At 42.7% G+C, this 27,087-nt stretch overlaps 1 protein-coding gene across 2 annotated transcripts in view; it reads right to left on the bottom strand.

The window, feature by feature from the left end:
- Positions 1-18,901, bottom strand: part of LOC120537019 (ankyrin repeat and fibronectin type-III domain-containing protein 1-like) — a 173,539-nt gene extending 154,638 nt beyond the window's left edge. For both annotated transcript variants that reach the window (XM_039765614.1, XM_039765615.1), the window contains exon 1: positions 18,454-18,901. The gene's annotated coding sequence lies outside the window, so the exon portion shown is untranslated. The remainder of the gene's footprint in view (positions 1-18,453) is intronic.
- Between the last annotated feature and the right edge of the window lie 8,186 nt (positions 18,902-27,087).

Below are 27,087 nucleotides of genomic sequence, written 5' to 3'. Positions count from 1 at the left end.
GTTATGTTTCTATCTGGAAGTAGGTGTTCTGTTCTGTTCCTCGTGGTTTGTGGATGGTTAACCAAGAGGTAGGGTCACCTGTCCATCTCTACTTAGAAACTGCCCCCAGATCTATAAAGAGTGTGGAGACAGGTAAGTTCAGCAGCTTCTTTTTGGAGGCCTCACCATATGTTGCTCTGGAGGAAACCCCAGATCAGGACAGAAAACTGGTTTGTAAAGTTCAAAATACTTTAAATGTCTTAAAACATCAAAATGCCTCTCAAGAGAAATGAAAAAAACTATATAACCGTTGGCTAGAGAAACAAGTCCAGAAAGAGTTTATTAAAAAAAACAATGAATCTAAATATACACAAAAAACAAAAGTCATCTAAAAGATAAAAAAAAAGTTTTGCCAAAAAGGCATCTCACAACAAACTCCTTCAAATTCAAAATCCAGTAACTGTAAACCCAAGAATGAAGCAAGTCAAGTCAAGTTGGGGAGCATGCACTGGTACAGCGCATTCCCACACCCACTACATGACAAAACTGCTCAGGATCCTGGTTGGCAACCCCCCCCAGGTAGACACGTGGTCCAGTCCCACCCTCCGGAAATGACCCTCTATCTGCCGTAGCCAGGTGTTACGTGGGTGACCCCTTGGCCTGGTCCAGCCACTCGGGTCCCCAACAATAAGGATCTTACGAGCCGGATCACCCTCAGGGAAACGCGCCACATGGCCGTAGTGCTGTAACTGACGCTCCCTCACAATGCAGGTAATGTGCCTCATTCAGGACTCTTTGAGCAATCGCTCATTCAACACAAAGTCAAACCAATGGTACCCAAGGATTTTCCGGAGAGACACAGTACCAAAGGAGTCCGGTCTTCGTCTCAGGTCACAGGATATCGTCCATGTCTCGCAACCATATAACAAGACAGGAAGCACCAGGACTCTAAAGACTTGGACCTTTGTCCTTTTACAGATATCAGGAGCACCACACCACACACCCCCTTCCAGTGACCTCATGACCCCCCATACTCTCCCAATCCATCTACTGACTTCATAGGAAGAGTCACCAGAGACATGAATGTCACTGCCAAGGTAAGTAAACCTCTCGACAAGATTGACACTCTCTCCGCAAAAAGACATACTGCTGATGGCCGTGCCCAAGAGGTCATCAAAGGCCTGGATCTTGGTTTTTATCAGGACACTCGCAAGCCCAGACACTCAGACTCCTCGCTCAGTCTCTCGAGCGCCCCGATCAGAGCCTCCATTGACTCCACAAAGATCACAGCATCGTCAGCAAAGTCAAGTCAGTGAATCATTCTTCACCAACAGAATGAAGCAAAATTTAAAACATAATGCACTCCCCCAAATAGTCATAATTAACCATAATGCCCCACTAAGAGACCTGCTCTCAGCTTTGAAATATAAATGCTGGGGCAGTCCTTCAGCTATGACTTTAGGGTGGCCCCGCCTCTTGGGGTTCCACCCACCAAACACAAAGAACATAAAAGAGCACATCATACATAGATGCTAAGCAATAAATAAACAACACAATATTAACAAAATTTGTATATCATTATAATAATTGTTAACACATAAATATAATACTTTAAATAAAAAAGACAGAAAAAAGTAAATAAATATAAGCCAGAGAACACACCCTGGCTGTAACATCACAGCTCTGATTATCACAGGGGCATTACAACTGTGATTTCACTTTTGTCCAGTCACTATCTCTGGATTTTGCATGTTCTCCATATGTTCTTGTGGGGTTTCTCCACATAATATGGCTTCTTAAACTACATAAAAAGACAGGCATGTTGTGTTATCCCATGTATCTATGCAGGGCTGGAATGAGTAACCAAGGCTTGTGATGGCACTGCTGTCCCTTGCAGATCTTGTTCCTACCTTGTGTTCAGTGCTGCCAAGATAAGCTCCAGCCACCGGCAATCCTCTATTAAACTAAATGGATTATAAAAATGGATGGTTGTCTCTTTAGATACAGTATAGAGAAACATTTAGCAGTTGCCATTATAGAGTCTCACTGTGTTTTTGGCTAAAGTCATAAAGCACCGCAGACTGACAGCAAGCTGGCTTCTGATTACTGAAAGTGCAATTCACATTTTCACATTTACATAATTCTGTAGGCGTAGGACCTTTTCTGTTCCAGCAAGCAATAAATTTGCTTCATCATGCAGCTTTCCTAATATAACTTCAGAACAGAATGCAATGACAAGAATATAATATTCTGAAACAGAATAGAAATGAACAAAATGACAATTTCAAAAACCTTACTTGCGAACATATAAAAAGATGTAATTGATAAAACAGGTATAGCAAATGTGAAGAATGGAGCCGATTTAATTAAAGACAGTAAAATAAAATGTGCGTTCAAGTGCAATTTATTTTTCTTTTTGATGCCCAACTGAATTGCTGCAAGTTCTCAAATATGTTATCAAATCCATCAGATTAAAAAGGCAGGTAATAATGTGTTATGGCTAAAGCACTGGCAGTAAAGCAGGCAGTACGCTGCTGTGGCTAAGATAATGGACTTAAATCAGAAGATCGATGGTTCAATCCCCACCACTGTGTGATGCTCAGCAAGTCACCTAAACCACATAACGATAGTATTGTGACCTCCACGTGTATGTTGCTTTGGATAAAGATGTCAAATGTTCAATACTAACATAAATACACATTCACCCTTCCTCGCCTGTATCACGTCAATAACTCACTCTTCATTATACAAAGCAGGGATGTCACATTCCATATTGTATCACATATCTTATGATCTGCTTCTCACAACTGAGAGGACATGGGAGATGTTTGCCGACCGGCTGACCAACCACAAGCGTTACCTGGTAGGTAACCATCCAATTAACCAGATTGCAATTCAACCCTATGAATGTGATAATCCGATCTTCACCCGGTCAAGTAAGCGAACCAGCTGCCATGGCACAACATCAGAGGCTTCACCTCAGGTGCTGATGTCTGAGGTTTGATCACCATAAGGGGAAGCAAATGTGTGTACAACCTGATGAGCCCCAAATTATATTATTTGGCAGGTATGGTATCACACTCAGTCCATATAAAGTATCACTTTACATACCCATTGCAGGCTGGAACAACTCCCTCCACAATTTCCTCACAAACAAGACCCACAGGTCATCACTATTGTGTATTCAGCCTTGTGTCTCTTTTTAAAATTTCTTTCCTTTTAATCGGCTTTTCTTTCATGGCTACTAAAGCAGTTTAGGAAAGATACCAGCAGCCTCATGACCAAGCTCAACACTGAGTTAAAAGAATGAAGTCGAGTGACAGCAGAAGTCTTGACACATGCAAGAATTTGTAGCTAAAGAATCAACTTGCAATGACATGCATCATGATCAGATGGCACTTGGCCGTTTAAAAACTGGGTATAAATGCACTGCTGATGGGGCACACAGAGCACATCTGAAGTTGTTCCAAGTTGCTGGAGTTCCTGGTGGGCCGCAGTGGCTGCAGGTTTTCATTCTAACCCTTTTCCTAATCAGTGGTCAGTTTTCACTGCTATTTAACTCATTTTCCCTTCATTTCAATAGCCGTGTTTTTTAAGGATTCAGTCCTCTGAATCAATTTGTTTCTTCATTAAATGGCAGCCAAACAAAAATTAGACACGAAACAAGTCAACAGATGACCAGCTAAACTGGAACGTCAAACTCCAGTCAATTTCACTCCAACCAGTTTCATAATGAGAAGCCAATTCTTTCTGTTAATTAAAGCCATTATTGACTATCAGGACTTGTTTCTGCTCTCATTCTGTTGATGTTCTGATTTTTTAAGACCACCGTCAAGATGTTTTGGTGACCAGAGCAGCCCCACATGACTGAGGCCTTCAACTTTACTTATTTTCAAGTTTAGCTGGTCATGTGGCAGTTTGTTTTGTGTCCCATTCTTGTTTGGCTGCTCGCTAAGGAAAAAGAAACAACTAAGGGGTCCGAGTCACGTCAATTAAAACGAAGGCAAAACAAGTTAATCAGCATCAAAACACGGCTCACTAATTAAGAAGATGGGAAGAATGAAAACCTGTAGCCACTGCGGCCCACCAGGCCCGGAGTTGGACACCCCTGACATACAGCAAACAAGTCAGGGGAAAAGTCAAAAGAATCATGCTGGGTGGTAGCACCAGTCAGGTAAGCCACGGAAGGGTGGCCAGACCTGACACTTACATAGCTTTAAAATGTGAAGTTGAGCTAGCACCTCCTTCATGTGTCTGTCACATCCTTGGCATCTTGTTAAAACACTGCACTTCTTTAAGGCATTGTCAGATGTTACATTGTTTTCAGTCTTTCTTGGTGGGACAATACGAGCTGCAAGTTTCCATTCCTAATAGAAGTCCATAGCTGTGTTACACAGATATATGTATATATATATATATATACACACACACATATATATATATATATACACACACATATATATATATATATATATACACACACATACATATATATATATATATACACACATACACTCACCTAAAGGATTATTAGGAACACCATACTAATACGGTGTTTCATCCCCTTTCGCCTTCAGAACTGCCTTAATTCTACGTGGCATTGATTCAACAAGGTGCTGAAAGCATTCTTTAGAAATGTTGGCCCATATTGATAGGATAGCATCTTGCAGTTGATGGAGATTTATGGGATGCACATCCAGGGCACGAAGCTCCCGTTCCACCACATCCCAAAGATGCTCTATTGGGTTGAGATCTGGTGACTGTGGGGCCATTTTAGTACAGTGAACTCATTGTCATGTTCAAGAAACCAATTTGAAATGATTCGAGCTTTGTGACATGGTGCATTATCCTGCTGGAAGTAGCCATCAGAGGATGGGTGCATGGTGGTCATGAAGGGATGGACATGGTCAGCAACAATGCTCAGGAAGCCTGTGGCATTTAAACGATGCCCAATTGGCACTAAGTGGCCTAAAGTGTGCCAAGAAAACATCCCCCACACCATTACACCACCACCACCAGCCTGCACAGTGGTAACAAGGCATGGTGGATCCTTGTTCTCATTCTGTTTACGCCAAACTCTGACTCTACCATTTGAATGTCTCAACAGAAATCGAGACTCATCAGACCAGGCAACATTTTTCCAGTCTTCAACTGTCCAATTTTGGTGAGCTCGTGCAAATTGTAGCCTCTTTTTCCTATTTGTAGTGGAGATGAGCGATACCCGGTGGGGTCTTCTGCTGTTGTAGGCCATCCGCCTCAAGGTTGTGCGTGTTGTGGCTTCACAAATGCTTTGCTGCATACCTCGGTTGTAACGAGTGGTTATTTCAGTCAAAGTTGCTCTTCTATCAGCTTGAATCAGTCGGCCCATTCATTCTCCTCTGACCTCTAGCATCAACAAGGCATTTTCGCCCACAGGACTGCCGCATACTGGATGTTTTTCCCTTTTCACACCATTCTTTGTAAACCCTAGAAATGGTTGTGCGTGAAAATCCCAGTAACTGAGCAGATTGTGAAATACTCAGACCGGCCCGTCTGGCACCAACAACCATGCCAAGCTCAAAATTGCTTAAATCACCTTTCTGTCCCATTCTGACATTCAGTTTGGAGTTCAGGAGATTGTCTTGACCCGGACCACACCCCTAAATGCATTGAAGCAACTAAATATATATATTAGTGGACTTGGCCCAGACACAGACAGGCGGACATGTTGTTTTTCAACCACCACACATTTATTTACAATATTTACAATAAATAAACTGGTCACAGAGACCCCAAATAATGTTCACTGACCCAGTTCAGTGCACAATACACCCCAATACACAGTCCTGGCCACAAATGCCTCTCTTCGGGCCGCCTCCACACCTCCTCTGTGGTCCTGCCTCCTCCCGACTCCAGCAGTGAATGAATGGAGACGGCCCCTTTTATACAGTTCCCGGATGACCACCAGGTGTTCCCGGCATTCCTCCCTTGGCCACGCCCCAGCGTGGCGGAAGTGCCGGCCGTCCTCCCAGCAGCTCTCCGGGTGTCACCCTAAATCTTCCCCCCAGCACTTCCTGGTGTGGTGGAAATGCTGGGGCAACAGGTCCCCAAGGCATTGGGACGCCTCCTGGCGGTGACCACGGGCCCCTACAGGGTAGGGCTTCCATGCCCTCAACCCGTGGCCCCCAGAGCAACCAGGAAGGCGGCCCCCACGTGATCCAGGGTGGGCTTTGACCCTCTTCCGGTCCCTCACGGCGTCCCAGCCGGGTCGTTGCCCCTGGCATCCCTGACAAAAAATATATATATATATGTGAGGGGCGGCACGGTGGCGCAGTGGTAGCGCTGCTGCCTCGCAGTTAGGAGACCCGGGTTTGCTTCCCAGGTCCTCCCTGCGTGGAGTTTGCATGTTCTCCCCGTGTCTGTGTGGGTTTCCTCCCACAGACCAAAGACATGCAGGTTAGGTTGATTGGCGATTCTAAATTGGCCGTAGTGTGTGCTTGGTGTGTGGGTGTGTTTGTGTGTGTCCTGCGGTGGGTTGGCACCCTGCCCGGGATTGGTTCCTGCCTTGTGCCCTGTGTTGGCTCGGATTGGCTCCAGCAGACCCCCATGACCCTGTGTTCGGATTCAGCGGGTTGGAAAATGGATGGATGGATGTATATATATATATATATATATATATATATATATATATAGAGTATATAAGCAGACATTAGGGACACATGTTAATATAGTATGGATACTATTTACTGTATATATGAAATGCATAATATATGTTGATCTACTTGTTGAAATGTTTTACTGCTTAAATGGACTCCATAGCAGGTGTCTACTGCCAAGAAAAGACAGGACAAGATACACTTTTTTCCTATCCAACTGTTTTAAATTGCTGTCTTTACACATACATCATAGATAAATTGGGAAACTCGCTTAATCCAGTGTAGAGTTCTATGGAGCTGAAGCCAGCATTTACTCAACAATCAGGTTGAATTCCATATCACTCTGTTACTTGGCTCACTTATTACACACAGCACACATTAAAGTGCATACACAATGACAGTTCCTTAAAAACAATAATGCAGAAGCATAGTATCATATTTGCCATTTACATTGGAATGAACATAATTGCCTATTTTGTGAAAGGCCATTGTTAAAATTTAAATGTGTTTCCAGATTTTCCACTATTTTTTGGCATACTAGTAAAATATTTTTTTGTCTGTTTTATATCCATCATACATAAAGAATTTCTTCTGCGTAAACTGGTTTATAACCCATTACTTTCTAGACTAGGGTTGAGTGGTATACCAGTACTGGACGTGTACCAAAACACCCAAATTTTAAAACGGTATTGATACCTCCATTTTGGAATTTTGGCAACATGAAGTAAAAGTCAGCCTTCCTCTCAATCCCCTCATTAGTGTAGATGTGTAAAAACATTCATTTTGTAGACATCACGAAGCAAAAGTACAGGTTTTGACACAATTGAGACTTCATGCATGCTACCCCCTCGAGAGTTCATGCTGTGCCCAAAGTTATTGTTTCCATGCATTTGTGACTTCACAGCAGTGGTGCGTAGAGGGGCACAATAGCACAGCACCCCCAGGGTTGATGGTGTAAAACAGAGAGTTGGGGGTCGTTGGATTTACTGGTTAATTGCTTCAGAACCATTTTGGTACTGGTACTGAGGTCTGTAAGTTGGTATCAAAACTGAAGCCAAAATGTTCATACCGCTCTATGAGTAATCTTGACACATTTACCTCTGGAGAAAAAGTATGCACAAGCTTTTCAAAAATAGCAGACACGTTTATTGTACGTTTTATCGCACGTTAATGCAGTTTTTGTTAATATTATTATTATTATTATTATTATTATTATTATTATTATTATTATTATTATTATTATTATTATTATTATTATTATTTTGAAGTCTTTATATGACATTAACTGCAGTGTGCTGGCGCCCTGCCCGGGGTTTGTTTCCTGCCTGTGTTGGCTGGGATTGGCTCCAGCAGACCCCCGTGACCCTGTAGGATATAACGGGTTGGATGGATGGATGGATGGATATGACATTCATATTAAAGCTATTAACATTTTTTGTCATTTCTGCACTTCTGCCCATAGTGACTGCCTACTAGCTATGCTCATTTTTTTCACTGCATTTTTTTTTTTGGTACGCCGCAGTAAGCTCATGGGAATGAGTTCCAGAGCATGTAAGTATGTTAAAATCAGGGCTCGGCAAGTTAACGCATTATTAATTAACGTTGACAATTACTTTATCGCACGTTAATGCAGTTATTGTTTTTATGATTATTATTTTGAAAGCCCTAGCGATTGATAGAGATCAACGATCTTCTTGTTACAGCGCTTTTCGATACGCTTTTGCTAGAACGAAAGTTAGTTTTGTTGATTTAACCTCAATTCCCTGCGTGTGCGTGAGTAGCAAAGAGCAAACTGCTTCTAAAATGGCATGTGGGTAGATACTAATGTGAATGCTCAAAGCAAAACTTTCTTTGCATTATCGCTGAATCGGACTCTGATTTTGATGCAAGTGATCTGGAGATGAAGATAGAAAACGAAAGTGAGGTACCGGCATCAGCTGATCGTGGTGCTGAACACGTTCATGTAGCTGACACATCATCTATGGCAACATTCGCCGGGCAGGACAGACACTTACGATGACAGGAGGTACAAACCACATTGCATTTTACTGCTACTGCCACCCCCGAGCACCTGTCTCACGGAGCCCACCATGCATTCATGCTGGCCGTCGAACCGCGCCCTCCCCTCCCACTGGCACAGTCACTGCTGCCGCAAACTGCAAACTGGCGCCGACAGCAGGCACAACAGGCAGCAACAGACGTTTTATGTGGACTTATGTGTGAAACCATTGCTTTGTGTGCTTTTCAGAAAACTGAGTATTTTGGAAAAAAATATTAGCCCTCAAAGAGTTGCTTCTGAACATACGACTGTTTGTGCTGCTCCCTGATGAAAGAAAATATTTCTGCTGGTATCTGTTCAGATAAAAAAAGGAAACAGATTTAGAAATGTTAACTTGCTGTTGCTCAGAAGGTGTCTGTTATAATGTTGGCTCTGAACAAACTAGAGAAAACATTAATGCCCTGGCAGTGCAAATAGCTTTGGTTTTATATTTGATTTGATTGCATTTATGTTTAATTTGAGATTTACAAGAAATATTTTAACTGCTACTATGTAAAGGGAATGCTGCTGTTAAAAAGCACCTGATTTGTTTAAAGTGTTTGCAAACCAAATTTACTTTTGAGTTCATTATTGAATTTTGCACATAACGATGTGATCGTTGCGATTGTCTGCAATTAATCACGAATAATCAGGCAATTAATCACCATTAAAGATCTTTATCGTTACCCAGCACTAGTTAAAATATATCAATTGTTTTACTGCTAAGCATGAATATATGAGTCATTATTGCTCATCCCAAATACTCAGCAGAGACACTTTACCACTTGCAGCGCCGTCACAACCTTTTTATCTGTGTGAAATTTTTAGGCAAGCTGAAAGGTTACAAGATGAGGCAAAGCAAAGAAAAATTCCATTCAGATGATATGCCTTTTTAAAACCACCTAATGTAGCAAAAGAATTCAACAAAAGAAGTATTGTTCCAATAAACAAAAACTGTCAGCCATAGTTATTATGTCATTAGAAAGCCCTTTGATTAGTTCTAGTTTGGGGATACCTAATATTTACAGGTGCCTTGCAGTTAGGAGACTCGGGTTTGCTTCCCAGGTCCTCCATGCGTGGAGTTTGCATGTTCTCCCCGTGTCTACGTGGATTTCCTCCCACAGTCCAAAGACATGCAGGTTAGGTGCATTGGCCATCCTGAATTGTCCCTAGTGTGTGCTTGGTGTGTGTGTGCACCCTTTGTTTCCTGCCTTGCACCCTGTGTTGGCTGGGATTGGCTCCAGCAGAACCCCCGTGACCCTGCATAAAGATATAGCGGGTTGGATAACAGCTGGCTGACTAATATTTACAGATTCATGGATCTGATGGAGTAAAAGTCAGTGTTGAGCCGTGCTCTACTATACCTCCTGATGTGACCACATGCATCCATAAATTTGTTTTCTCACTTTAACTTATCAAAGCAGAGTGATGCTCGTTTCTTCCACATGTGCAGTAAAGCTGTATTAAACTTAAAAATAATGGAGTGAAGCTAAAGAATAATTACAAGACAAGGTTCTTGGGGTCTCGGTTTTTGCCGACGATGATAAAAAAGCGTTCTAAAGACATGTAGCGTTGAACATTCAGATCTATTCATCCATTTCCAAACTTATGTAATCAAATTCCAAGGTCACAGGCGCTTGAGTCTACATTTGGCAGTCTTATGTACAAAGCGATAACCACTGTCAGTTGGTGTGATAGTCCATCACAAGGAACACTCACACGCTGGGCCAACCTTCAGTCATCATTTAGCCGAATACAAACATGTTCAATTCACTCTATTCAATGGCTCTGCTTTCACACAACAAAACATAATGGTAAGAACACTGCTGTACTATATACATTATCTCGCACAATACAATAACAGACTTGATAGTAATTTGACATTTGCTTTCTTTATTATTACTTGTACATTCATTCAGCTTAGAGTGGTGGTGAGTGAGACCTTATCAAGGAGGCAAGGGCTCAAAGGCTTAAAACCACCTGGAGACACCAGCCATATGTAACCACCTCATTCAAACAACAGTTGTTATATACATTATAAGCACCACACAAAAATCACTTCACCCTTCACCCCCAAAACAGTCCCTGGCACAGTGTAATGCCTCCATTACAGTCAACAGCTGACACTGAAAAAACACCACACTCCGTTCTTTGGTTTTTCTCTTCCTAGACTAACACCCTATGTAATCAACAAATCTTAAGCGTTGTCATATGACTTGTAGTCACTGGGTATGTCAGACTTGGCGACTACTGTTGCTGATCTCGTAAGCCAAACTATGTCCCTTTAAACAATTGAAAATCACAGGGCGTGTCATATTTAGTGACTTTGGGATGATTTTCCAGCACAGTCATGCTCATCCATTTTGTCTGACAGAGCTGGTGTTGCGTGAAGGATTAAAAGGTACGGCAAGTTCGGCCACAACCTCAGATCCCTTTTTTTTCCATTCTGTTATTTTACGTAACACATGAGATATCAGAAAGATTAGCTTCTCTTGTGTTCGTGAGGTCCAAAGCACCCCTGCTCCTTATTCCTCATTGGTGCACGAAAGGAAGTGTCCTTCAGGATGAGCACTCATTGGTTCTCAGGTGTTATACGCACTGCGCCCGCCTTTACATCTGAAGACCAAAATCAAACCTGTTTGAGTCAGTTGAAACAAGTCGACCACTAACTGGAGTAAATCTCAGGGTATGTCACACTGGGTGACTTGGTAAGATTCAGGAAATGAAGGTTACAACTGGAAACTGCTGGAAAAGTCACGTAATGGGAAATAACCTTTAACTGTTTATATATATATATATAAATATATATATATATATATATATATATATATATATGCATATAAACTGCTCAAAAAATTAAAGGAACACTTTGAAAACACATCAGATCTCAATGGGAAAAGAAATCCTCCTGGATATCTATACTGATATAGACTGGGTAATGTGTTAGGAACGAAAGGATGCCACATCATTTGATGGAAATGAAAATGATCAACCTACAGAGCCCTGAATTCAAAGACGCCCAAAAATCAAAGTGAAAAAATTATGTGGCAGGCTAGTCCATTTTGCCAAAATTTAATTGCGGCAACTCAAAATTGTACGCAGCACTTTGTATGGCCCCTGTGTTCTTGTATACATGCCTGACAACATCGGTGCATGCTTCTAATGAGATGACAGATGGTGTTGTGGGGATCTCCTCCCAGATCTGGACCAGGGCATCACTGAGCTCCTGGACAGTCTGAGGTGCAACCTGGTGGCATTGGATGGACCAAAACATAATGTCCCAGAGGTGTTCTATTGGATTTAGGTCAGGAAAGTGTGGTGGCCAGTCAATGGTATCAATTCCTTCATCCTCAAGGAACTGCCTGCATACTCTCACCACATGAGGCCAGGAATTGTCGTGCACCAGGAGCCACTGTACCAGCATAGGGTCTGACAATGGGTCCAAGGATTTCATCCTGATACCTAAAGGCAGCCAAGGTGCCTTTGTCACGCCTGTAGCGGTCTGTGTGACCCTCCATGGATATGCCTCCCCAGACAATCATTAACCCACCACCAAACTGCTCATGCTGAATGATGTTACAGGCAGCATAATGTTCTCCATGGCTTCTCCAGACCCTTTCACTTCTGTCACGTGCTCAGGGTGAACCTGCTCTCATCTGTAAAAAGCACAGGGCACCAGTGGTGCATCTGCCAATTCTGGTATTCTATGGCGAATGCCAATCGAGCTGCATGCTGCTGGGCAGTGAGCTCAGGGCCCATTAGAGGACATGGGGCCCTTGGGTCACCCTCATGAAGTCTTTCTGGTTGTTTGGTCAGAGACATTCACACCAGTGGCCTGCTGGAGGTCATTTTGTAGGGCTCTGGCAGTGCTCATCCTGTTCCTCCTTGCCCAAAGGAGCAGATACTGGTCCTGCTGATGGGTTATGGACCTTCTATGGTCCTCTCCAGCTCTCCTAGAGTAACTGCTTGTCTCCTAGAATCTCCTCCATGCCCTTGAGACTGTGCAGGGAGACACAGCAAACCTTCTGGCAATGGTACATATTGATGTGCCATCCTGGAGAAGTTGGACTACCTGTGCAACCTCTGTAGGGTCCAGGTATCGCCTCATGCTACCAGTAGTGACACTGACTGTAGCCAAATGCAAAACTAGTGAAGAAACAGTCAGAAAAGATGAGGAGGGAAAAATGTCAGTGGCCTCCACCTGTTAAACCATTCCTGTTTTGAGGGTCATCTCATTGTTGCCCCTCTAGTGCATCTGTTGTTAATTTCATTAACACCACAGCAGCTGAAACTGACCGGCCAGGATGCCTGGATAGTCCCTAAGTTGGACGATACTTCTCCTCGGCCAAGAGAGGGCAGCCGCCCGGGTCTATTTGGGGGCCACAGGGACGGAGCTGGGAGGCTCATTATGAGAGGACGTGGCCACCGCCAGGGGGCACCTGGACAATTAGGGAATTCTGGATGGCAGCACTTCTGCCACACCCGGAAGTGCTGCCGGAAGCACTTTCACGGACACCCGGAGTGCTTCCAGTTGCTTTCCTCACACTTCCGCCACACCAGGAACTGACATCAAAGGGAGCACCTGGGGCTCATCCGGGTCATGATAAAAGGGGCTGCCTCCCTCCAGTAGACGAGCCAGAGTTGGAAGGAAGGAGACAAAGCTTGTGAGGAGGGGACAGGAGCTCAAGAGAGAGAGAGAGAAAGAAGAAGAAGAAGAAAGGAAGAGAGTTGGCAAGAAAAGGCATTGTGGTGCTGATAGAATTAATAAAGAAGTGTGTTTTGGACATTCTGGTGTCGGTCTGTCTGTGGGTATGCTTTCCACTATATATATATATATATATATATATATATATATATATATCTCAGTACAATGGGGGAGAATAAGCTGGCTTCTCTGACACTTTACAGCTGCTTTGACTTTCCTCATTTGCTTTGTTCATTTGTCTGCGTGTGTTTTTACCAGTAGTTGCATTGTGTCATCATTCTAGAAGCACTGTACAGAAACATAGCAGAAGCTAATTATAAGCAGTGTTTTCAACAGACTGCTGTTAGTCTCAAGTGCAATGTTTTAAAAATAGTTGCAAAAGAATGTTGTAAGGTTTAAAAGAAGACATTTCAGAATTCTAAAGTAAAAATTGCGACTATACCTTTTAACAAGTAGTAACTTCTGTTGAACAAAGTCATTTATTTCATTATCCCCTTGAGCTATGTTTAAACCTCCATGATAAACGGCCAGGCTTTTATACAACTTGAAAACCTCATCAGGCTTTGCTTTTTATTCGTTGTTTTTTTTTTTTTGGTTTCTACCTCTGCCTGTCACAACCTGCTCGGCTGCCCTAATTATATTTAAAATGAACCCTAATGTTTTGAAAGAAAATCATTTACAATTCAGATCTGATGCAAAGTGCAGCAACGAGAAAAAGCTGTAAGAATGTGCTGAGTTATTGTGTTCTCATTTGTCTTTAAACAGCTGCTCCTGTAATACTACATACTGTAACTGCTACTGTGTTTTATTATAATCATTAGTATAATAAATGATAAGGGGTACATCTAGGGTTTTGTTTTTTTGTTTATTGGCTCTTCATAAATGCAGTTGTGCAAATGTAGGGAATTTACTTAGCTGGGCAGCTCTAGCTCTTCTGGGAGTGCATAGAAAGAGCACTACATTAGAAAACATTTGATCGTAATACTGTATACAGTATATTGTTATTATGAGATGAGATGGCATTATTATGAGACGGTTTGGGCATGTGCAGGGGAGAGATGAGAGATATGTCAGGAAAAGAAAGTTGAAGATGGAACAGACAGAAAAAAGGAAGGCCAAAGAGGAGGTTTATGGATGTGGTGAGGGAGGACATGATGGCAGTCAGTGAGGCAGAAAACGATGGAAAAGACAGGGATAGATGGAGACCCCTAAATGAGAGCAGCCAAAATAAGAAGACTATAGAGTGTAATATCATTAACATATGTCACAACTAGAAAGTATTTTAATTCACTGGTTATCTGTATCTGTATGCCCTGCGGTGGGCTGGCACCCTGCCTGGGGTTTGTTCCTGCCTTGTGCCCTGTGCTGGCTGGGATTGGCTCCAGCAGACCCCCGTGACCCTGTGTTAGGATATAGCGGGCTGGATAACGACTGACTGACTGTTTATCTGTACCCTTAAGAATGAAAGAACCCCACAATATTAACTGCACCTTCAAAAATGCTGGTTCTTTAATAGCACTTTACTAGGCTGTGTGGTTTCAGGTATAACCAATGCTTTCCAAAGAACCATTTAATTCTGGGAAGGGTTCTTTGCATATGAACTTAGTGCTTTAGGCTTTAAAAATGTTCCTAATATGTAGAAAATGCATAGTAGGGGACCTAAAAAGTTACATCAAATCAATAAATCGGAACTTAGCCCGTGTTACTGTATGTAGCAAAACCCATTAGCATCTCGTAAATCTGTTTCAGTCTATTCATGGTGTAAGCCACTAGGGGGCATACCGCCACCCCAACCCGGACACACACAGGCAGGACACAGGTTCAAGAGAACACCCGGTTTATTTACAGCAAACACACTGTGCACGAGTCACCAACACAACAATCTCTTCTTGCCGTCAGTCCTTCTCAGGCTTTGTCCTCTCCTCCCGACTCTGGCCAGCTTATGGAGTGAGGTGGCTCCTTTTTATAGGGCACCAGGTGCCTAACGATGGCGGAAGCGTGACCAAACAAGGCCCTAGAAAGGTCCATGCACCCTCTGGCGGTGGCCACAGGTTCCAACAGGGTTGTGCTCCCATTCTCATAACCCATGGCCCCACTGGAAACCAAGGGGACTGCCTTCTATCGGCCCGGGGGAGAAGCTGTCCTGATAATGCTCTCTTCTCTGGTCCTTCCACACCTTGGGTATACTGGCCAGGTAAGGATTCCGGCCACCCGCCACAATGGTTATTTCTCAAACCTTTTACAGATTTAAATTAAAGGTTCCTTCTGGAACGAAACCTGGTTCCCCTATGGCACTGCTCTGAAGAACCACATTGGCACTTTTATTTGTAAGAGTGTAGTGACTGAGAACTACACCTCTTTATTATTAACTTTAACTTGTGCAGCTCTGTTATGTTTTGTGTTCATCTAATGACCAACTACTGCACTATTTTTATTGTTCGTTTTGTTAAATCTGCTCTGATGGAATTATTATTTATAAAACCAGTATGGGGCGGCGTGGTGGTGCATTGGTGGACCAGGGTTCACATCTCAGGTCCTCCCTGCGTGGAGTTTGCATGTTCTGCCCGTGTCTGCAGGGGTTCCCTGCCACAGTCCAAAGACAGCCAGGTTAAGTGACGCTCAGCTGTCCCTAGTGTGTGTTTGCCATGCAATGAACTGGCATCCTGTCCAGGGTTTGTTCCTTCCTTGTACCCTGTGGTAGCTGCGATAGGCTGCAACACCTCCTACCACCCCCCCGTAATCGGTGACCCTGGTCTGGAATAAGCTGGCTAGAAAATGACATGACATGATAAAACATTAGGATAAAACTGTGAGAAATGGATCTCTCTGAAAACTGCACACTCAGTCCTCCATGTTGTCAAGCCCATATCAAACAAAACACACACAAGTTAAGGCCCTCTCAAGTTACAAGACTTTTCCAGCAATTTTCAGTTACGGATTTTATGGCAGTTGACTGTGGTCGGCAGTCATATATTCTGACATCCACAGCGGCCCAGTCCAACCAGTCTGCCACTTCATTCAACAGAATCCAGCAGGCTTGTCTTAAGTCACAGGGGGTGAGATGTGTGTGTGCGACCTGAGAACTAATGAGCGCTCAGTCAGAAGTTCAATACAGATAACACAGCCACAAAGAATAAACAGAAGAGAGGTTCGTTTGTCTGACGTCACGTATTATACGTAGCACGACGTGATCCAAAAAAGACAAAAGGGCAGAGACTGCAGTGGAACTCGCCTTCCCTGTAAAGCCTTCATACTGCACATGTTCAGTCAGGCAGCACATTATTGACTATCAGCATGCCACAAGCTTGCCGTATTTTAGCAATGCGAGTGCTAGAAAGTCATTACAGAGTTTTGTCAAGCGACTTCCAGTGGGATAATCGGTTAGAGAAGATTAAAAAGCAGCAGTTGGCAAGTTTGACATCCCCTACAACTACAAGTCGTGTAATGTAATGTATCACCTGCTTTAATCCAAACTCCAGGCTGCCAGGTTGAGGTCATGAGCTTAGCTTTTCAAATTTGCTTTGTGTTTAAGTGCATGGGTTAAGTCCAGAAACTCAGTTCCCTTTAACATCTTCTTGATAGTTTAAATGGCGAGTCTGTCCTGGGTTCTTTTGCACATTCTTGTCTATAAGTGTTACTTTTCCCTCTCTGGCTGCTGTTGCGTCTTCTCTCGTCCCAAAACATCCTTATGTTTAATAGACGACCTTACGCTGAAGTGGGTGTGAAGGCTTTCGCATGCATTTCCTTGCCTTTTGTGTGACTAGAATTCCACGCAGCTCAGGAGAAAGCAGTAAACCTCCTGTTGGAGAAATCGCACCTACAGTGACATGTCGCAGATATGATGGCTCTGGCTCTAAAGTGTTAAAATGGGACTGCCTCACGACAAACCTTTATCTCCTCAGTCATTGTCTAAAGTGTCTAAATGCAGCATTATGAAGTGTAGAAAGTAAACAGCAACAACAAAGGCTGCCAAAGGAAGTTGTGTAACCTCCTGCTTTTGTTTACAAGCCGTGGCACACTACTTCTGTTAAATACCAAAAACTGAGTAACTAATAATAATTCTTTATATTTAAATAGCGCTTTTCTCACTACTCAGTGAGTTTAAGATGGTTTTATAGAGTGTATAAAAAGCAGTCTGTTCGAATTCCTGCCTCCTTGTTTTACACCAAATAAACATGAGTTGACAGCAATGCCCAAATTATTGCCATCATTCCAATTTGCAGTCCGACGGCACCGATACACCAGTAAATAAATTAATCTTTTATTCCGCACCAGTATTCGCGATAATATTTAAATCAAGCTTATCACTTTTTATCTATCAACAAGGACAATCTTACTAATAGCATCGTTACTTAAACAGCACGGCACGTACTATCCCTATGAAAGAATTGTTGAATTAGGCAAAATGACCCTTCCCTTTATACTGCTTTCAGAATTGGCTACAGCGCCCTCAGATCCTCAACGGGACAAAGCGGGATTGAGAATACTACTGTCCGGAGAGTCTTCCCGCCCGGTGCTTGCTGGGAAAGGCTCCGGCTGCCCGAGATAAGCGGACTGAGGAGACAGATGAATGCACGTTGATGCTTCTTTTCCTGTTTTTGTCATTTGTGGAAGATTTTTACTGTTTTGCTACGATTCTCTGACGGGTGTTGACCCGCACAGCTGCTTGACGTTATTTTAGTGATGATATCCCTTCACTTGCTTTTGCTTCCTTTAATTCTGTTGTTTCCCAACTGTCCGTTTTTTGCTATGAACTCGCCAGCTGTTCGGTGCTCTTTTCTACACTCGAGTCTTTTTTTTTATTATAAGTTGCGTGTCTTCGTGTCTTTTTATTCGTAAAATGAGATTAACAAATCACGGCACAAACCTCGGGGACTCTGTACGGACCGATTTGTAAGTCTATTTAGACATATTTATTACTTTTGTATGCTTTTTTTCTTGTTGCGCACAGTACTGCATGCAGTCGATATAGCTGTGACGCAGTGTGTTATTTCCTTAAATGATTTTAATACTTTTAGTGTATTAGATATAAGAAGTCATTTAAATATGTGTTTATTATCTGGTTTCAGCATTAGAATGATTCTTTTGGGACTCACCTCAATCAGCCGCTCAGCAGGTAGCCAAGGTCAATAGCCACTTCCCAACTTTATCTTCTGGTTTCAACTTTAGTCCATTTGCCGTCCATCCCTCGCAGCTCGTGTCCCTGGGTCCTGTTAGCAGTCCCCCCCTCAGCGTTGTGTGAGCTGCAGAGAGCCTCCTCAGTGCGGCTGCTCTGCGCCCGCAGCTCTAGCCGAACCTGTTGCAAGAGCGCAGGGTTGGCGACGCTGGTGAAGGGGTTATTGGCATCAAAGCGAGCTGCTGACATGAAAGTAAAGTACCTGCTTTGAGGTATCGATAGCCACGGGTGTTTTACAGTAAAGTCAGCCTCACACCGCATGCACCAGGCTGAAACGAGCGTACATAAAAAGGAGAGAGAGAGAAAAGGCTTCCGAGCAGCTCACCGCCGAGCCTGTCGACGCGTCACTAATCCACAAGCAAGTTTCCGACCAGATGCAACGGGGGCGGAAGGTACCAATCTTCTGTCATTTGTTCTTTAAAAGATCTCCTCCAATCACCTTGCGGAAAAAAACGTGGTGGGGGTTGGTTCAAGTCTATGAAGTTTGCTGCTCTAAGAAGTTAGCAGTCCCCACTCAATGTGAGGAGCACATCATGTAACTACATTTTGTATTTACTGATCGTTTTTTCTATTCTGTCTTGCGTCTGACGCTGCTGGTATCAGTTCTTGATAAGGCACAGAAGATAATGTGAAAAAGTACATTTTCTTTTCAGTGTGTAATTGTGAGGCTTGTCATATCTGTCATTTGTTGTTTAAGACGCTATGAAATGCATCCAGAATAAAACCTATCACACAGCAAAATGTCAAAAGAACAGGTGATCTCGCAGATAAATCACACTTGCCCTGTAAAGATCTTACTTATTTTGCCAGAAGTCCTCCTGTGTCTTTGGGCACATTGGGCAGCAAATTGGTGCCATCTTTTCCAATCAGCTGCTACACCTTCAGTATCTTGCCAGGCGATATTGATTTATTTCTGCTCATTGTGGAATGTTCTGGGCCGTGTCAGCTTTGGCCTTCCTCATTTCCACTTCCCTTACGGTGGAATCCCTTTCATGGCAGTCTTAAAATGGCGGTATTCGGGGAGACACAGGATGTTGCCAACCAGCCTTATTCGCCACTCTGCAATAACTTCAAACAGTGGACATGCCTTCCTGCTTCTCCAGACCTCATTGTTGGTAATGTGGTCACACCAGCCTATCTTCAAGATCTGCTTCAAGAATCTCTGATGGACCACATTCAGATTCTTATCAGTTCTGACTGCACCCTTCTGTGTTTCACTGGCATAGATGGCAGTTGGTAGAATAATGTTCTTTTAGAGCTGGAGTTTCATCTAAATGGTGTTGGTGGTGGTAGACCACATAGAGCGCATTCTTTGAGTAACCGCTGCTGCTTTGACAATTCTACAGTTAACATCAGCTGCAATGTCACCATCATTGATCATTGTGCTGCCCAGATAGGTGAAATGGTCCAATGTTTCAATTTCTATCTGGTTCACCTGAATGGCCATTGTGGTTTGATTGTCACTGCTGCCTACCTTCATTGTTTTTGTCTTGCCTCTACTGATTCTCAATCCAATTTTCCCAGCATTCTGTTCTAGATCCAATGTGAGCTTCTGTAGGCTTTCATCAGGCCTGTAGGCTTTTTCATTCTTAGCCAGTAGGACGATATCATTGGCAAAGTCCAGGTCTTTCAGCCTTGTTTGATCTTTCCATGGTATACCTTGGCTGGGCCCACTTGTTGTTATCCTGTAAAAGATTACAGGTTTCCTGTAAAGGCCACAGGCAGGTAATTTATATTAAGAACACTGCAAGTCTTATTGCCCAAAATATGGTTCTGTTGTTGGTCTCCTGATCATACATGTCTGCCTTAACATTAACAAAATGATTCTCTGTCTCACCTTCCCACAGTATACCCTTGAACCAGAAGTGGGATGGTGGCACAGGTGACCTGAGAAATTTTGAAAGTCTTCTAGAAATCAGCATTTCTTTAATCTTATGTGTCCTCACTTACATATTTTTTATGTTGAAGACACCCACATCTGACAAAATCATCAGTTGGTTATTTATATATCGCAGAGTCAATGGAGGCTCTGATCGGGGCGCTCGAGAGACTGAGCGAGGGGTCCAAGTGTCTGGGCTTGCGAGTGTCCTGATTAAAACCAAGACCCAGGCCTTTAATGACCTCTTGGGCACAGCCATCAGCAGTATGTCTTTTTGCGGAGAGAGTGTCAACCTTGTCGAGAGGTTTACTTACCTTGGCAGTGACATTCATGTCTCTGGTGACTCTTCCTATGAAGTCAGTAGATGGATTGGGAGAGTATGGGTGTCATGAGGTCACTGGAAGGGGGTGTGTAGTGCTCCTGATATCTGTAAAAGGACAAAGGTCCAAGTCTTTAGAGTCCTGATGTTTCCTGTCTAGCTATATGGTTGTGAGACATGGACGCTATCCAGTGACCTGAGATGAAGACCGGACTCCTTTGTTACTGTGTCTCTCCGGAGAATCCTTGGGTACCATTGGTTTGACTTTGTGTCAGATGAGCGGTTGCTCATGGAGTCCCAAATGAGGCACATTACCTGCATTGTGATGGAGTGTCAATTGCGGCACTACAGCCATGTGGCACGTTTCCCCAGGGGGATCCGGCTCGTAGGATCCCCATTGTTGGGGACCCAAGTGGCTGGACCAGGTTAAGGGGTCGCCCACATAATACCTTGCTTGCTGCAGATAGAGGATCACTTCTGGAAGGTGGGACTGGACCGCGTGTCTGCCTGGGGGGTTGCAAACAGGGATCCCAAGCTATTTTGTTGTGTGGTGGGTGCGTCAACGTACTGTACCAGTGCATGCTCCCCAACTTGACTTGACTTGATTATAGAACTGTGCTTTTTTCTTTTTTTGAAGAACATCTAATCAGTTTTTCAAAATTGGCATGTTGGACATAGTGATTGGTGCTGCTGCCTAAACTTTAATTCACTACTGTATTAAGTGATTATGAAAAAATCAGTTTTATTAATAACAATTAATAGCATTTATGTAGTGCTTTTCTAACCTACTCAAAGCACTTTACATAGAGAGTGGGGATTCGGGGAAGCACTTCAGCCGCCCCCAATATGTAGCATCCACCTGTATGATGCGGCAGCATCTATTTCTGTGCCAGTACGCTCCCCACACATTAGCTACTAGGTGGTGAGGAGGTGAGAGAGATAGCCAGTTAGAGACAGGGGGTGATTAGGGGGCCAGAATGACTAGGCCGTGATCAACAATTTAGCCAGGACATTGGGCTATTACCTATACCTGTTTTTGTAAGATGCCCAGGGATCATTAACGACCACAAAGAGTCAGAACCTCAGATCTATGTCTCATTTATGGATCTGTGCTGGTATCTGGAGGGTTGCTGGTTCAAATCTCGTTAATGCCAGAAAGGATCCTACTCTGTTGGGCCCTTGAGTAAGGCCCTAAACCTGAAAACTACTCCAGGGTCATTGTACAAGGGCTGACCCTGTGCTCTGACCCCTCAGGACAATTTCCCCACAGGGATTAGTACAGTGTAATACAGTGTATCATTTGTTAAGCACAGTGTCCATGTTACCGCACTGGGGCTTTGGGATCCACATTTAGACCATAGGGTAAGTGCCCCCTGCTGGCCTCACCAACGCCTCTTCTAGCAGCAACCCAAGCCATACCACCTGCACTTTAATCTTCTACCACCACTGCTTTTAATCTTATAACTCAGAATTATGTCAAAATTGTTCGGGACATGATACAATCCAGTACAACAATGCATATATATGAAAGTTCCAGGAATTCTGTGTCTTTTATGTGGATCTCACTGTTATCTGTGCAAACTCCACTGCAGTATCACCAAATGGTGTAAGGAGCTGACACCTAATAAGACCCATTACCACATGAATGCTAAGTAGATCTGACACTATTATTTCCTTTTCACCGTATCCATAAGATCCTGTTACACTTTTGTAAAGTCCTGAAATTGAACACCCTTGGCTACAAAGCTCACCCTGATGTCAAAAGATGCTGGGAAGCTCGCCATAACAAAACCTCAAACAGCATTCAGCCCTGTGGCAGCAGCTTTCTAGAATTCCACCTTGGTTGGGTACACTTCTTTGCCCTTCATGTTCAGGGTCTGACCTGAAGATACTCCCATTTCATGTATTTAAAGAACAGTGGGAGGTATGGTGGTGCAGTGGTCGCGCAGTTACATCACAACAAGGAGAACACATTTGACATCCTGGGTGGTCCCAGTGTGTAGTGTGCATGTTCTTGCTGTGTCCTCATGGGTTTCCTCCCATAGTAAAAATATATACATGTTAGGTGGATTGGAAACGCTAATGTGGCACCGTGTGTGTTTACTCTACAATGGGCTACTGTCTTGTCCAGAGATTGTTCCTGTTTTGTGCTGGAATAGGCTCTGAAGGTTCTACTCTGAATAAGTGGGTTTAGAAGGTGGATGTAAAGCCCACATTGTTATCTTTACACATTGATATGAACCTACTGTATACTGTACGTCCTCCTGCGTACAATTTGCTATCAGTTTTGCTTAGCTTTTTATATCAATACATCTTTCTGAAACCTAATACTGGAAAGTGCTTTGAAGCAGCAATCACTGTATCCTGTAAATTAGAAATAGGCCTATATTTTGAAATCATTCTATCGTGGTGTAGCATTGCTGTCTAACACCCCTCAGGTCCTTGTGGTGTCTTCGATGTGCTGTTTGCTTGTCCTCTTCAAAGCTTTCTTGAAACACCCAAAGTTGCTGTCAGGCAGGCCGCCTCCCAAGTGTGTACAGTATATGCTTGTAGTTAGTCTGATGTGGACTGGTATTTAACTTGTTCCTGCCTTGCTTAATGGATTAACCAATAAAATGTAAAAATAATAATAATTTAACAGTTCTAAACAATGTGGTGTGGCGAGTGGCCTGGGGTGGTTCTCAGCCGGGATGCCCAGAACGACTGGAGGAGGGCTTACACCTTCTCCAGACCACGAGAAGGCGACTTCCCTGATGGCTTTGGGGACCACGGGAACAGAGCACTGAAGCTCAACCATATAGGGGCCCATGGTCAATGCCAGGGAGTGCCCGATGCCTGAGGAACCCTGGCCCTCAGCACTTCTGTCACACCCGGAAGTGCTGGTGGGAAGAAGACCAGGGACACCCAGAGTGCTTCGGGTGAGGATTAAAGAGGCCGCCTCCCTCCATTCGATGGCTGGAGTCGGGAGTGTAGTTGGACAGATTTTTGGAGGAGAGGAGAGGAGGCGGTCAGAAGAAGGAAGAAGCATTGTTGAGGGCCTGGACTTTGGGGTAGTTTTGGGGTTGTGTGGCACTTTGTAAATATGGAGTTCGTGAATAAACATGTGTTGGATGAACTAACGATGTCTGCCTGTCTGTGTCCAGGCCAGTTCCACAGTGGTTAACTAATATTAATTCATTATCACTTCAATTTTGGGCTAAGTGAAGAAAATGAGGACGTGGAAAGTTTCAAAACCAGCAACATTGAAAAAATGAATTTTTGAAATTTTGTATGGTGAGCAGTTACATAAAATGTATTAATGTAAATCTATATCTATATATGCCCTCTTAGACTGTAAGAAACAGGATTCTCTGGTCTGATAAAACCACTATTGGACCACTTGGCCTTAATTTTTAGCATCATGGATGGAAGAAACCAGGTACCGCTCCTCAACCGTGCAATATCATTCCAAGGGAGATGCATGTAGGTGAAAGATTCATGGACTGGGAAACTTGTCGTGGATGAGGGAAAACTGAAACTAATAAAGTACAGATGTATCCTTAATGAAAACCAAAGATTCACCTTCTGACAGGACAATGACCCCAGTAGAAAATGCTTAAAAAGGGAGAAGGGAATTTGAGGGAATTTCTACACTTAACAACACTGCAGCATGCTATGTGAATGGTAAAATCATTTCTTATGATTTCAAAACATGTAAATTTCAATTAAAACCAATGTAAGGTGATTGGGGAATGGCACAATAAATTTTTTCTGTGGGTGGTGCTGGTAGTTAAAGCATTGCAATCCATTCCTTTTGTTTCTACTGTATTATACTATAAATTATAGTTAATGTGATACCCAAGAAATTTAAGTCAGTTGTATTAGAAATGGACACATAAAGCCTTGAAACCTGCTCTCTTTCAGGAATGTCAATTTACATTAGCTGAGTAATAGCAGCACACCCCAGGAATGTTTTTTGAGTATACAGTGTATATTTTACAGAAGATATACTTGTTTTGTTTTGACTGGCATAAATAAGATGAATGGCATTTGAATTACAATTTGGAACATTTCACTTTTAATCTGAAGAACAAGTCAGTGTGATGTTCATCACATCTTGATGAATCAAATTACACTAACATTTTGTAGACATTGTTAATGCTAATCGGATGAATTCTCTTTAACTATATGACCCAAATTCAACAGAGTGGCACTTAAAATAACATAGAAGTGTCAGTGTTCTGTACCAGTGACTGTGAGATCATCTAATTCTGCTAAGAGGTGATAAACACTAATGGGTAAAGGGTAACATGACAGCAGGGTCTGTTCTCAGAAGTGAATCCATTCTTCCTTTCAAAAATGCTTTCAAATTGTTTCCGTGAGAGAACTGTTGATTAGACGAACATGGCTAATGAATTCCAGATGGCCTATTGACTCTGCATGTGTGACCGCTTGGCTGTATCCCTTGCAGCATTTGTGTCAGTTGTTGCCCAGAGAACAAATTAAAAAGCAGGATGTCACATTTGTAATCATTGTTTCATTCAAATGTATTTACCGACTCAGTGCCATCAGGCTTAGAATTTCTGATGCTTGGAAACGGCCTTCCCATTCCCACCAAACCGTTGAGTTTTTTTGTGTAACTAATTGGTGGTGCCTGTTTCATTCTAGCTCTGGGATGCAGGGATCTAAAGCCTACTCTGAAGGCCGAAGATTAAAACTCCCCATTAGTGGGATTCCGCCACATCTCTTGGGTATACAAACACCACAAACACATACCTTTGCACTAAAAAAGGGTTAGAATCTCCAATTAATCTAATGGCATGACATGGCTTTTTAATTGGATGGGAGCGACACCACACAAATGCTGTGAAGGCAGGCAATGCAGAGTAGTGCTTAAGGCTTTGGACTTTTGACCCTGAGCTTATGGATTCAAATCCCACTACTGACACCAAGTGACTAGGAAAAAGTCACTTTACCTGCCTGTGTTCCAGTTGGGTGGGGGGAAAAAAAGAAGTTAAACTAAATGTTGTAAGCCACTTTGGAAAAAAGCATCAGCCAAATTAGTAAACGTAATGAATAACCCAACCCTGACTAAAACCTAGGAGTGGTACCCACAGAGGTGGTGGCATCATGTAATGTTGTGAATTGATGATTTTAGAGATCAGCCAGAGTTTTCATCAATAATATACCGTATTGAACAGGTATGTTAAGCAATACCCGCATAACATTTATTATCGGCAGAGGTGGGTAGAGTAGCCAAAAATTGTACTTAAGAGAAGCATTACTTCAAAATAATATTACTCAAGTAGAAGTAAAAAAGTAGTCATCCGAAAAATGACTCAAGTAAGAGTAAAAAAGTATTTGGTGAAAAGACTGCTCAATTATTAAGTAACTGTTTGATCATAATAAATTAATTATTTTTTAGAAATGTAATAGGACAGAGAAAAATATAAAATCATGTGCAAATTCTGCTATTTCCAAATAATAAAATAAAAAAATGAGCAAAAATAAATAGCATCTTTACAAAATAAAGATGCACAAATAACACAAAGTTTCAAATCTGTTTTTCACAACAAAGCTTTAGAATCCAATACCTGCAGTAGATAATATGTTTGAACAGTGCAAACTACTTACAGTGACAAGATATGCTGTACACTGACAGTATAATACTGCATATTCACTTGCCTTCCAAATAGCACAGCTGATAGAAAATAACAGAACAAGGCAGCTTGTGCACGTACAAGAAGTCTCACTTTACCATGACTGTCTGTGATTGTTTGGTTAGAACATGCTTGTTCTTCACTTAGTGAAGTGATGGTTAAGCTTCAGCAGGATTTGGCTCTCAAGGTTTAGCAGTGAACAGGAGCCCTGCATGACTAAAAAGTCTCTCACAGGCTACAGACACAGGAAGTTTGTGTGTGGTCATGTGACTGCATGGCTACGTCTGATTGTTGAAACAGCCATGCAGTAGATCCACTGGCAGCTTCTCTCTGGCAAAAATATAGCGTATCTAATGTGTAAATGGAAAAAAAGCAATGAGTCGAGTGTTGCCCAATGTAGCGGAGTAAGAGTAGCGTTTCTTCTTCACAAATTTACTCAAGTAAAGGAAAAAAGTATGGTGCAGTAAAACTACCCTTAGAAGTACAATTTAAAAAAAAAAAAAAAAGTTACTCAAGTAAATGTAACGGATGTATGTACTACCCACCTCTGATTATATTTTTAAAAATCAGTTGTCATTATTAATGTGGTTAACTTGCACATTAGGCATTAAATCAGTGTAATATAAAACAATTTGGGCAGTGCAGTGAGCTAATGTATCCAGAATCCTGTGTTTGAATTCCAAGTTTGAATGCTGTCCACGAGACATTTGCTCATTC

This window comes from Polypterus senegalus, chromosome 10 (assembly GCF_016835505.1).
Source record: "Polypterus senegalus isolate Bchr_013 chromosome 10, ASM1683550v1, whole genome shotgun sequence".
Taxonomy (NCBI): Eukaryota; Metazoa; Chordata; class Cladistia; order Polypteriformes; family Polypteridae; genus Polypterus; species Polypterus senegalus.
Note: the sequence above shows the minus strand (reverse complement) of the source record. Positions and strands in the feature narration are given on the sequence as shown.